This window comes from Hippocampus comes, unplaced genomic scaffold (assembly GCF_001891065.2).
Source record: "Hippocampus comes isolate QL1 unplaced genomic scaffold, H_comes_QL1_v1.1 scaffold22, whole genome shotgun sequence".
Classification (NCBI taxonomy): Eukaryota; Metazoa; Chordata; class Actinopteri; order Syngnathiformes; family Syngnathidae; genus Hippocampus; species Hippocampus comes.
Window position 1 is genome coordinate 7,896,494 of NW_017806175.1, and position 13,509 is coordinate 7,910,002.

A 13,509-nucleotide genomic window follows, 5' to 3' on the forward strand; every position below is an offset into this window, starting at 1 on the left:
GTGTCCCTTTTCTTTCTTTCTTTCTTTTTTTTATCTGGGTCTTCATGGCTTATGTGGGTGAACTCTGTCTAATATAATTTATGGGCCGTCATGAGCTGTCATCAACTCGGTTATCAAAGTACATTAACGCAGAACAGGAAACTGTCTCGACTATCTGACCAACTTTGCTGAAGTTCGGGACTGCTTTGGCCTACTTGTACTTCGCCGCAGATTTACTTTTTGATCCAGTCTCAGATCCAGTTTGCTGTCCAAACAAGGATGTCAACTCATGGATGTTCAGCTGTCAAAACAAACTGGAAAACACTCATTTGAAACCCTAACCGAGTTTCGAAATCTTATTTTGAATCCCTAATCCAGGCTTGAAACTGATTTGAAGGCCAACTTGAAATCCGACCCCTTTCGTGAAGCCCTAACCCTACTTTGAGCCCTTAACCCAGGCTTGAAAATATCTTTCATAACCCTGACTGAAAATCCGAAACTTTCTTAAAAGCCAAGCCAGTCTTGAAACTCTACTTCAAAACTTAAAGCCATGCTCGAACCCCAATTTTGAAACCCCAATCGTCTCACAAAACCACAATTTGAATCTCTAGACCACCTTTGAAATCCTAACCCAGCCTTCAAACCAGGACCCTGTCCTGCAACCCCAAGTCGCGACCTTAACATTTGTCTTGAAACCCTCACGTGAAACTTTAACCATTCCCAGCTAATAACCAGCATAGACCAACGTGGTTTTGTCGCGTTTTTGTGGTCGCCACCAAGAGCAGCAGCAGAAGCAAAACAAAACAGCCAAAATTCATTTAAGCCGAACCTGCGTTCAGCGGCCGAGCTGCTGTATGAACTGAGCCCCAGCCGTCCAGCGGCATCAACCTCTCGCCGGGGCTCTGTCAGTGTCTGGTGATTGCTGATGACCAGCTGCTTGCTAGTATCACCGACGACCAGCAGGGCAACAACAGCATGTTGGTCTTGCTGGGTCGCTGCGGATCAGTTGGTAGACCAGGTTGTCCGGTGACCACTAAACCTAAATTGAAACCCTAACTGTGGCATCAGAGACTACTCTGAAACCTTAACCCTGTTTTGAAACCACAACAGTTTCCAGAAAACCCAACCTAGTCACCCAGCCATCTTCGACAACGCTTATCCTAATCTGATGGGCAGATATGGAAATCAGTCATCCATCGCGCCGCCCAAACCCGGTTTTGAAACCCCCGAACTTGAAAGCCCAACGTTATCCTGAAACCTTTCTTCGAAACCCTTGTTTGAAATCTTAAACCAGTCACAAATCCACCATTTGACCCTCATTTGTAACCCCAAAGCTATTGTGAAACCCTATCCCCGTTGTGAAATCCTTTTTTTGAAACCCTTCCCAGGACAAGTGTCAAGGGTCCAACAGCGAATACCGATCGTGTTTTCCATCCATTCAGACAGCACAGACACAAAGTTCTTATTTCAGACGGACATGTAAGAGAAGCAGACTCGAGCGGACGAACGCAAAATACTTGGAAAGAGACGCTGCTGCGTGACGCACCAGCGAGCCGAGCGCCAAGTGGATGTCCCAACAATCGAAACGATGACACTGAAAGCAGATCTGCTCTTTCCAGCGCTTGCTTCCATGACAACAAGCGTGCAGGGCCCCTGACCCTGTGCCTCGGTCTGCTCTGAATCATCAAGCCGGAGTGTGCGGTCAACGCACAGAAAACGTATGTGCATCCAAACACGTCTATGGACACCAGTGGAGGGGAGGAACAAATACTTGGTCACTGTCAGTTTTGCGGGGAATCTGTTCTGTACTCGATTTTCAACATTTCTTGCGACTTTTTACTTTTGCTGCCTGCATTTGAAAACCGATCTGTAGTTTCTACTCACTTCAGTGACATTTTTCAACCGCCGCGGATAATGACACCTTGTAGAAAAAAAAAATAAACATTTAAAAGATGGAAATAGACTATCACCATGTCGCCACATAATAGTTCTGTGTGGCAATAGCTCCGATTGCACCACTAGTAAACAAACACTCCATGTTATTTGACCAAAGGCAGTGTTTGAGCGAGGGGGTGGGGGGGGGAGGCTAAATGATGAGTTTAGCTACCTTCGCTACTGCCGTTGTTGAATAGGTGATGATAAGATGTACATTGCTTGAAACAAGTGCCAGAATTTACATTTGAACAGGTAAACTGAAATGGATAGCTCGATATAGCGCTGACGTTAGCTAGCTAGCTAGCCATGATGTTTTGCTAAACTATTGCTCGGAAAAGACAAACCAAAGCATACATTTTATTCATAGCTGTGAGATAATGTCATCGACAAACTTGATACGAAGAGACTTGGGTGCCAGTCTGTCTCTTTCAAAGTGGAAGTTTGTGATCTTTTTCATGATCTACGATAAAAACATCAAAATGTGTCCTGAATTTTAATCCTGAACCTTTTATACTCTGGATTTTATCTTGTCCCGGTTTTGATCCAGACTACGTCTCAAAATCAATCGAGGAGCCTGATTTTTGTGTTCATCACATTGAAATCATCATTTCAAAAAATATATATATATTTTTAGTTTGCAATTCAATCATTCGATTGACTTTTTTTCAACTCCACACGACAGTTGGGGAGCGGCAGCAGCTGTTTTCCGTTCGTGTGTGTCTGGAGACAATGACTTCAAGTTGAAAGAATTCCAATCTGTACTTAATCCTCTGCATAAATGATGCGTCCTTTGCCTCCTGCAGCCTTGGATATGTACGAGCAGATGAGAAAACAAAACACCATTTCTGAATCATTTCATCAAAAAAAGAGCAGCCACATTTATTACCCGTGCACTCGATTTGTCAAATAAATTGGATTACAGGCAGAATGTTTCTGCGCAGCTTTCATTATTTCTGCACGCCCCCCCCCCCCACACTTCTATTCCGACAGATGCCTCCGGGTAATATTTAATATAGCGACAGTACAGGAAATGTGATCATTACGGCAACTCTTCATGTTTTTCTTTCTCATCTGGTTTACCTGGAGACAAACAACAGCGTTTGTTAATGTCACACCCAACAAATGCAGACCCCAGGACTACTTTTCAACTGGACAATGGCGCTATTATTATGATTAGATGATTGGATTTGATAAAGGCATTATTCACAGAGCCTTAACATTCTTGGGGAATTATAGTTGCCGTTTTCCAACGAGAAAATGGAATTGCGAAAAGCACAAAGTGGAACTGTGATTAGTATATCAGCGGACATCATGAAATATTTAGAGAAACGTGACATCGTCCAGTCTTTGGAAGTATTACCAGATGGGTTAAAAAGTGAGGGGAGAAGTCATTTTTGGGCCTTGGAAATATGTATTAGATAGCATCTAAAAGGACATCACAAAGGTTTGGTTTTTAATACTTTCATATCCAAACATGAAAACACGTTTTGTTGAGTTCGCATTTTCTCGAAAATAAATACATTTGGTTTTTATTTTAGTTTTAGTTATTTCGAAGAGTGATGAATCTTGAGCCAAGCTGACTTGAGGTTGTCACGCGTCCTCATTTTGAAACCTGAAACTTGTCAACTTTTTCTCCACACATCGCGCATCCGTATTAACATGATGCCGTTAGAGCCCAATTTTGGGCAATCGAATTAGTTGAATTACCTGATGAATCGTTGGAGCTCTATTTTAAATGGTGTAAAAAGCCCAATATTTTCTCTTAAGTTCAATTCGTGCTGTTCCGCGGAGAACCGGACTGGTTTCATCCGAAAAACTTTTGGAGAAGCTTAAAACGAGACGCACGAGGAGTTTGTGTGCGATGCGGCGCAGCGTGTCGGTATGAGGAAAAAGAACACAAACAAGACATTGGTGTCGCATTGTGATTCTTCCCCATCTTGTGAGGGGCAACTTGTGATCGCTTGCGCAACCTGCAGATAAACTCAGCGAATGAATTATGGACGCCTACACAAATAGACAAAGTGCTTGTGCTTTGAGGTTCCTCATTCCATCAGCCGCCGCATTGCACACGCTGTCCCTCACATCCAAGGGTGGACGCAGGAAGTAACATTTTCGACATTTCATTCAATAAGAGTGTTCACGATCCTGTTACCAAGTATAAACATCTTTTATACTTGGGGGTCAATTTGACCCCTGACACTTCAGGAATGGCCCTCGCAATGGTGGAAGAATAATAATCTTATCCGAGCTTTGAATAGAGCGTCTCACACACACACACACACACACACACACACACACACACACACACACACACACACACACACACACACACACACACACACACAATCTTTCCAGCTGCAGAGTATCTGAACAAAATTATGTGATGCCGCTCTGCTGTCGTTATTCCATCGCTAAAAAATATATAGCAATACACATCAAATTCATCATAACGTTGCCTCAATTTAAGCCCCCTAGTATATCTAGCAACCAATAGTAGGCTACATAAAATAAAACGAATTAAAAATCCTTCATTTTCATCACAGTGGATTTTTATTAACAAACCATTCGTAAAATTATTTGAAAACAAATATTGATAAAAAGTGCATTATTAAAGCGGAATAACAAAGTACAGTAAGGGTTTGTGTCTAGCTAACTAGCTGGCTAATTCGCTAGATCAAGCGGTAGCCAGCTAGCTAGCTAGCTAGATACTGTAGGTAGAATGGCCCCCCCCCCATAATGAAATACAAAATCAAAAAAATGTGTAAACAAAGCGTGCGAGTGCTTTTTAATTCCCGTCAGAATGTCAGAAGATGCTTTCATCTTTATCTCTTTCGAGGTCCCAACTCTTTTCATCCATGTAATTGAATAGCAAACAGAAGTGTGATGGATGAAGGTGTGAAAAGAATGATGGCGACACTTGAAAATGGAGACGCGCGCCTCCACAAAATACATAGCCTAAGGTCAGCGGGTACAGGTAGACGGTGTAAGGTAAGCATAAAAACACATCTATTCTACACCCTCACTTAACTACATATGGATCATCTGATGCGGTCCAATGCAAGAGCCGAAAAAAAAAGAAAGATTAAACTGTCGCTGAGAAAACTAGCACTCTACAATAATGCGCTAAAAAAACAGAGCAATGGCATAAATTTGAATGGAAAGAGTTTTTGTCACATTTTGCTTCAATTCAATAGACATTGTGCTGCTTCTTCTGGTGTGTACACATCGGCCACCTGGGGGCAGTATAATGTAGACATATGGATATAAGTCAAGGACACTCACAATTCTTCAGTAGGATCCAGTAATGTAAGTTGTTTTTCGAAGAGGATAAAGAATATATGCCCGAGTACCTGTTTGCTTTTAAACAGATTGTGAATAGCCTCCATTGTAGCGACCACTCCGCATGCATACACTGTTCAAGGCACGCCAAATTCATAATTCTGTTCGCATTTTGTATTTTACCAACAACAGCAACTGGTTGACTTTGCTCCTTTGCATTAAAACACACCCAGCAAAGGGCGCAGTTTCCTTACGTTCAATTGCTCTCTCGCTTCCAAACCGACAGTGAGCATGGGTCACCATCTCAATTTCCCGCCTCGCCCTTAATGGGCCAACTGTGTCGTATCAGCCAACGATCTCGAGCCGCTCCACGTTGGTCTAATCCGTTCCTCGTATGGTGTTACAGCACAACGCTACCACCGGAGCTAATCAGCAAAGCCGGGCCTGACACACTGACACACATTTACAAACCACAACACACACGGCAAGAGCAAGCCTTGTCGTGGATGATTTTGGTGGATTTGCATCTCCTTGGCACAGCCAATTCCTTTGGTAACAAGTTGAACGGGTGGCAGGCGGTCAATTTTGGACACGGACCTTCAGTGGGGACTTAATACACACTCGCATAATCACAATTTAGACTCTTTAAAGAGCCCAGCATGCATTTAATTGGAATGAGGGAGCAAATCGGATGAAGCTGGAGTACCAGGAAAAAAACAAACTCAAGTACAGGAGGGCCTCAACTGAGATTTGGACCCAAAACCTGTCGAGTGTGAGGCGGACGCACTCAGCAATACTTCATGTTGCTGCCAATAATGTAATTATAACGAACTAATTGAGAAAGGGTCTAATGTTCAAAATGATTCATTGGCTTTCTCAAAACGGGGCAATCCAATAGTTGCAGTTAATTAGAGGGCCCTTCCCTTAGAATGTTACAAATCTGCGGGCAGAGTCACAGTCCAAGATCTTGAAAAGAAAATCTTTTAAAATTTTAAAAAAAAATAATCATTTAAAAAGTGAAAATGGCCCATTTATCTTAAATAACTTCATATTCTTGTGTCATTCATAGTAAACAATTCACCTGGTAAATATTGGAGAAAATATTGGACTACTGGCTCTCCTTTCCCACATGTGAGGGCATTACAGATAGTAAGAGAAATGTGAAACGTTGCATATTTCACATATTTGCCGATTTGCAGTTTTTTGCTTTTGTTTTTTTTTTTGCTAAGGCCAAAGCCAGATGTTAAAAAAAATAAATACTGCTTTTGCTCCATATGGTGGCATCTTAATGCTATGCAAGTAACTGAAGGAGGAGCTTCAATTAGCCAGGCCATAGTTTTGTCAAATTGGAAAAAAACGTGCTTGGATGCCATCTTGCGGCAAGTACGAGCAATTAAAAACATTTTTCTGTGGGCGTCAATTACTTGCGGATCTTGACGAGTAGCGACAGGGCTCGCTCATGGCGCAAACGATCAACCGCAATATAGCGGTGAAACTCCGAACGTATCAAGTAGGTCAAAAAAAATGTCTGCAATTCATATCACAAAAGACCCATTTTCAACTACAAGCATCAAGTTTTCCCCTTTAACGTGGGACAGACCGTCAAGCAGCATGTCGAGAAATGCCTGCAGCATCTGACACTTCCTGGCCGAGAAGAAAATTGCAAATAGTTTAGAATCGATATTTTGTGACAAGAGTCCTGGGAGTTTTCTGACACACCTTATCTGTGTGTGTTTGTTGCCGCAATGAAAGCCACATCGCTGCTCGGGTCCTCGCACTTCCATGCTCATGCATTAATAAGTACGTTAAAGGGCATATACTGCGCTGTTTTTTTGTTATCATACGGGAATATCATATAGCGCTTAATAGGAAGAGGAAACAGCACAGCACAGACGTGGCGGGCTCGACTCAAAGTCTTGTCACGTCGTGCCAATTTACAGCACTTTTACATGCCGGCTTAGCGCATCTGAAATATATTAACCTTTGAACCGCGTTACCGTGGCAACAACCACTTTTTCCTCCACATAAGCGCTCGGCGGAACAATGGCGGCGAGGTAATGACGTTCTCGCACAATGCCGACAAACACCTTTGTGGACAGAGGGATCACAAAGGAGGAGGACATTTACGGGGAACGAGATTGAGGAAAAAAAAAAAAAATGGAATCGGCATTGAGGACGGGACAAAAGGCCTTGCTGATGAAATTGTGTTCTGTTCCACTGCCCCAATAAACTCTGACATCAACAAGTGGAGCGGCCTTCTGCAACATTTCGCATATGTCCGACTCAAAGTACAAAGCAACATCCACAGTCCAGCACCGAGCATATTTGTGACTACTGTCAGTCGGACCGAACAGGAGGACATTAGTAAAATGTTACATAAAAAAATTAAATAAATAAAATTATAATAACAACAAAAAAAAAAAAACGCTCTCAATCTCTTCATTTGTGCTACAGGAGCTTTGCTGAAACTGTGGCGTAATATCCACCCCCAGAGAAAAACAAAACGGTGCAATCATGAAAAACAAAATTTTTCATGATTGCACCGTTGTGACGGGCCATCTAACAAAAAATCTTTTCCATATGACGTCCCCTTTAAAACGTTGCCTGTTCGGTTTTAGGACGGCGAAATTGTTTCAGCAGCGAGCGTAATTGCACTAATCAGGAAATATGATTCCGTTAGTCAACACCTTATCTGCTAGCACGTCAGATGGCCTGTACAGCGTGTGCTCTAATTTATACATTTATAAATCTGCAGATAAATGCGGGAACACTTTCCAGAGGCTGCGGGGAGGTAAGGCATTCAAGATGTTCTCGTGGAGCCCTTCCATGACGGCGGCGTGTACAGAGCAAACGTACACCTTCCGTCGGACCGAATGAGAAGCCGCGGCTCAGACGAGGACACGGCGGCGGGCGTGTTAGATAAGGCGGTTATTTCATACTGCGTCTGATGGCTGTCGAGTCTCAAAATACCAAACGCCTCGACGTTAAGGTGAGGGCATTATCGTAAAAGGGTTCGTCAAGGCCAGAAAGAGATAATTGTGATTATTATTTCATCCATAGTCGGCCCCGTCCTACTCCAGATGCACTGTAACGACATCTGCGCCCCGATGTCGGGTTTGCTCCAAATACAGCACATGGTACTGTCTGCTTTTTTATTGTTGTTTTTTTTGGGGGGTGGGGGGGGGTTGAACCACAAAAACATGGCAAAATTGTCGAGTAGGAAGCAGACTGGCGCAAAGACAGGAAGAGGAAGTAGGCAGTAATCTAGCTCCTCGTTTTCTGACTGCACCCGAAGTCCTCAGATTTCAACCTCTCAAATGTGAATACTTTTTTTGTTTTGGGTTTTTTTTTTTGTTTAGTACGCCATTAAAGCAAACGACTAATTGTCCTTGGGTTTGAAGAAAAATGACATCCATGGCCACGTAACAAAGTGGATCACACCCAACAGGCACCCTCGCCATTCCATCAGGCTCCGCCTCTTAAACGCAGTGGGGTGTACACTGCAATACGATTATGATATAGATTTTGTCAATCATTTTGTTCTCCATTTGAAATAATAATGCAATTTTGCATATTCTGATTTTGTTTGTTTTCTTCTTCTCCCTTGCCTTACCTTGTCCGCCTCTGTTTTGGTCTCCCCCGTTTTCGTAGTTTTTACTTTTTTAATGCCCGGATGTAACCAGGTGTCCTAACACTTCAGTTCATATAGCGTACCTGTTATGTCACTGTTTACCGGCGAGCAGCTGTACATCCTTATCATTTGCGAATTAGGCCCAGACATGTACTTTATCACCTTGCTGATTATTCCAATTACACCTTCACGGGCATGACAAGCTGCTTGCTGTAATCAGGCACTGCGCTTGAAAGGCACGCGTGTGCTCGGGTTTTCTTCCACGGGTTGACTGTAGCTCAGAACACAGGCGGGGAAAATGCGTTTGACTCTAGCTTGGACATTTAGAGTCAACTGGAGCAGAGTGCAGCAGTGTACTACTACTTCACTCCTCACATTTACAAAACCAGGAACTCAAATATCGAAATTACTTGTGTTACCAAGTGCGGCATCATTCCAGTTGGTAACATACCCAATATTGTTCTATGCCATTGGGCAGAGACATCAACACAATATGACGCCAGAATCAAGTTCAACTGTTAATTTAATAATGCCACAAAAAAGGGGGAAAACGAATTTACAACACTTCCATTGATTGAAATGATCTGCAGCCTTTAATACTTCAAAAAAAAGCAAAAGCGATTTATTGCAAATGTCTCGGACTCATTAGTGATGCAAAAAATACAAATATGAGCTAAACTGTGTGAATTTTAATCTGAACACAAATTTCCTTTTGTGGCTGACCAGTTCCCCTCTGCACAGAAGCTTTACAACTGCCCATTTTAGCAAAATGGCACAGAATAGCCACATTATCCACCCAAAAGCCAGCATCTCTTATCACAAGCCTTTTGTGCCATTTTTCCAGGATTCCAATGTTTTAGTGTGATAAATTCAAACGCAGATTCGGATTGACGTGCATTCACTCACCATCTGGTGGTTTAGGCGAGGACGTGTGCAACCGGGTCATGGATGCTGCTTGGCTTGATGAGTTGATAATAGACGAACTCGACAGATCTATCCAGCTTGAAAATAGTCCAAAAATGTCAACACTGCATTAAAATTATGCTTTGTTAAAAGGAGTCCAAAAACATCAATATTGCGTTAAAATTATGCTTTGTTGAAACCTTATTTCGACACACACGCATTTTTGACTTGCCCTTCACTCAAATTTCCGGCAGTGAGGCGGCCATCTTACTTTATTTTAACCCTTGACCCTTGCTAGGAGCGCATACGTGTTAGGTGCAGTAGCCATATTTGGCCAATGGAGGGCATACCAAACAGGAAACTACCACACTCAGGTATGAAGCCCTCAACAGTAGAATTCAACTTCGCCAAATGTACCACTTCCAATTCTCAGTTATCAAATTCAATTTCTTTTTATGCACTTTTTCAACTTTACACCGTCACCAATCACACATCAACATCACATATAAATAAACATAACATTTGTGCAAAACACCTCGCATCCATCCCTTCATGTTGATTTGATTAACTTAACTGACAGAGGAGCGGTGTCGTGGTCGCTGGTCCTTGAGCAAGTGTTTAGTCGGATTCTTCTGCCATCCAGTGGCAACGTGTGGAGCTGCAGCTGGGACTCTGATCCTGGTGTTGAAGCGCCAGCTGGACGTTTTCCCCACACGACGACATCTTGACATCTCTTCCGCAAATCCCCACGGCGACTTCAAGTCAATCTCAAATCAATTTCCTCTTTAATTTCATTTTCATCTGCAGCACCACAACCACATTAGCGCTTCAATCCTGCTTGGATTCGGAAAGACGGCTTGAATTGATTTGACTAAGCTTAAAAGTTAAAAAAGTAAAATTCTGTAAGTACAAGGATATACAATAATTCATGCACGTGTTTTAAAAAGGAAATAAAAAATTAGATGGTAAATCCAAATGGGAGAATAAACAGGAGGAAATAAAACACAGACGCTGGCATGTGCTGGCATCTGGTGGTTAAGATTGGTACTACAACAACTTTTAAAGGGATTTCTCTCGAATGGATATTGTTGTCCTTCCAACTTTTCCTTCTACTCTTAACAGTGCCAATTTACAGTAGAAAACAGCCACAATATGTCATATACTTCGTTTATTGCGTACACTGATCAAGATTGACGATGACAAAAAAAAAGGCTCAATGTCCGAGTGGTTTTATTTAGAATAAGAAAAACTGACAAGAGTCAAATCTCCATGCGGAGTGACAGGCAGAGCGATGTGGGGAACGGCGCACAAATGTTTGGCATGTCATGGATGTCCTGTACTGTAGTTATTGTTTTTTTTTTATCTTTGCAGTGTGGTGACGTATGCTCAAATGTAATCCAGGGTAATTTGTAGCATTATGCAATGCGGTGCAGTGTTGTGTAATGTTTTGTGATATGTAATATAACACAGAGAAACCTTGTTTCATATTTTTGCCATGTAGCGTGAAGTGTAGCGTAGCGTTGTGCGGTTTGTTGTTTTGTAATGTAAGGTGGGGCGGTGTTGCGTCACATTTAGTAATATGTAACGTAATGCAGCGTTGTGTCATGTGCGACGTCGTGTCGTCGAGTGTCATTTAAGTGTGATTGTATTATGCAATGTGTGTATTATGCAATTTAACGCGTAATGTGAGGGAGTATGGTGTCCAAATAATGGGGTGTAATCTATTGTAACGTAAAGTACTGTCATGTCATGTTTTGCTGTTTGGTGATGTGGTGTGTCATTTCGCGGGTCGCGTTGTCAGGGAATGTCGTGCAAATGTGTGGAATGCAGTTGCGGGACGGCGCATGCGCGTGTGACGTTGGCGGACACGAGCAGCGCGCACTCGAACGTACGGTACAAATTCACACGCGTGGCTAACTCTGTACACGCGCACACGCACAAACAGAGGCTGTGTGGACATGCAGCTACCGCACTTAAATTACACAAAAAGAATCAAATTATGTACACGTGGTCGGTTGTCATGGGATTGACAGCTGGGGGCGGGGCGTCACAGAAGGCTCCCCCCTGGTTTTTTTTTCAAATTCATTTCTGCGTGACCGCCCCCAATTGAACTTCATTGTCGAACCCGAACTTGATAGTCTTCACCTTCATTGTCCCACCGAAGCGTACATCAAGAAGAATCGCAATCAAATTCCACGCGATTTCACAAAGCATCGGAAAAACAAACATGACAAAAAAGAGGATCAGTGCCGATTAAAAACAATAACTTTACACTTTAAAAAAAATGCAGACTGTTTGTGAATTCCTGTCGTGCTCACATGTACACAATCCCACAACACCCCAGATTCTCTTTCTCTCTCAAACACACACATATCATATATTTTTATATAAACCCCATCAATGACATCATCAATTGACGCCGACTCGATTTTACATCTCATTCAATTGGTTTTGGAGACATACAGTGGTGCTTTGAAATACGAGTGGCGAGTTTTTTTTTTCCTTGACTTGCCAGCCAAACATTTGAGATACAAGCGCAGCATGAAGGCCGTGAATGCAACTCACTTCTCAAGAAGCAACATTTGAGCAGCGTGCGAATGCTTCTTCAGAAAAGAGGCTGTCGGGCTTTTGTCTGTTGTTCAGTTTTTCAAATGCTCGATTTTTGAATTGTCTTTACGTGAAAACCGGCTAAGTTTGAGAAAAAAAAACAAAAACATAAATGACGTAATCAATTGACTCCAACCCGATTTTGTGTAAGCGGTTTTCATGAACCAACTTACTGATTTTCATCGCACTTTTTTTTTTTTTTTTTTTTTTAAAGGTTCTACACGTGAACAACAACAACAACACACAAGCTGATCAATAGCAACAGGCGCGGCCAAGGCCATCATGTGTGTTTTGGTGCATGTGCACAACGGCGTACAAGGAAAGCAATTTAGCACACAACAGCCTTTGCCCGTGTCCTGTCAAATTGGGGAACACAAAAGAGATTTTCGCGACAACAAAAGCATTTGTGGGGCTACAACACAATACGAGGGAACAGGCAGGTGGTGATGAGGATGAAAAGGAAAGCGGCGGCGTGAAGGGGGACGCTTCGCTTGAATGTCTTCGTTCAAATACAAACACAGTGGCCGCCTTGAGATAAGAATGTCCCGACTTGTTTGAGTTTTATGACATGAGCAGAACTCAACTTGTTTTTTTTTTTTTGTTTGTTTGTTTGTTTTTTTTCTTTGACTTGTGGGCAAAAATGTACCGGTACTCACTTGACAAGAAAGAGCATTTTGTCAAATAGTGAGCAATACTGCTGGGGGGGTCGTTTCCAACTGTTGATCGTCACCGCCACGCTTATGTTTAAAACCAAAACACCGTAGATGCTGGCGAGCGTCACGCCTCCCTTGTTTACTGGGATTGGTCATGTGACGTTTGTAATGCGAGCCCGAGGGCACTTTGACATCAATTTCAGTCGACACCAGAGAGACAAAAAAAAAAGTGACCTGAGATGGATGCCTTGAGTTTCCCTTTATTTGGAGCAGTGCTAGCCGCCAGGTTGCACATGCCCAAAACTGCCTTTTTTTCTTTTTGGACTCATTCAAAATAGGATTGGCAAGGAAAGTTTCCGGAGCAAAAAAATGAGAGAGACAGGTAGAGTCACAGAAAAGAGCAGTCTGCCGGATCTATTTTCTTGATTGCTTTTCGGTGTCGAAACAAAATTCGAACATGCAAGTGGCCCCTTTCCGTGCGTGTACGTGACTGGTGTGCGACCAGCGCTTCTCGAACGATGG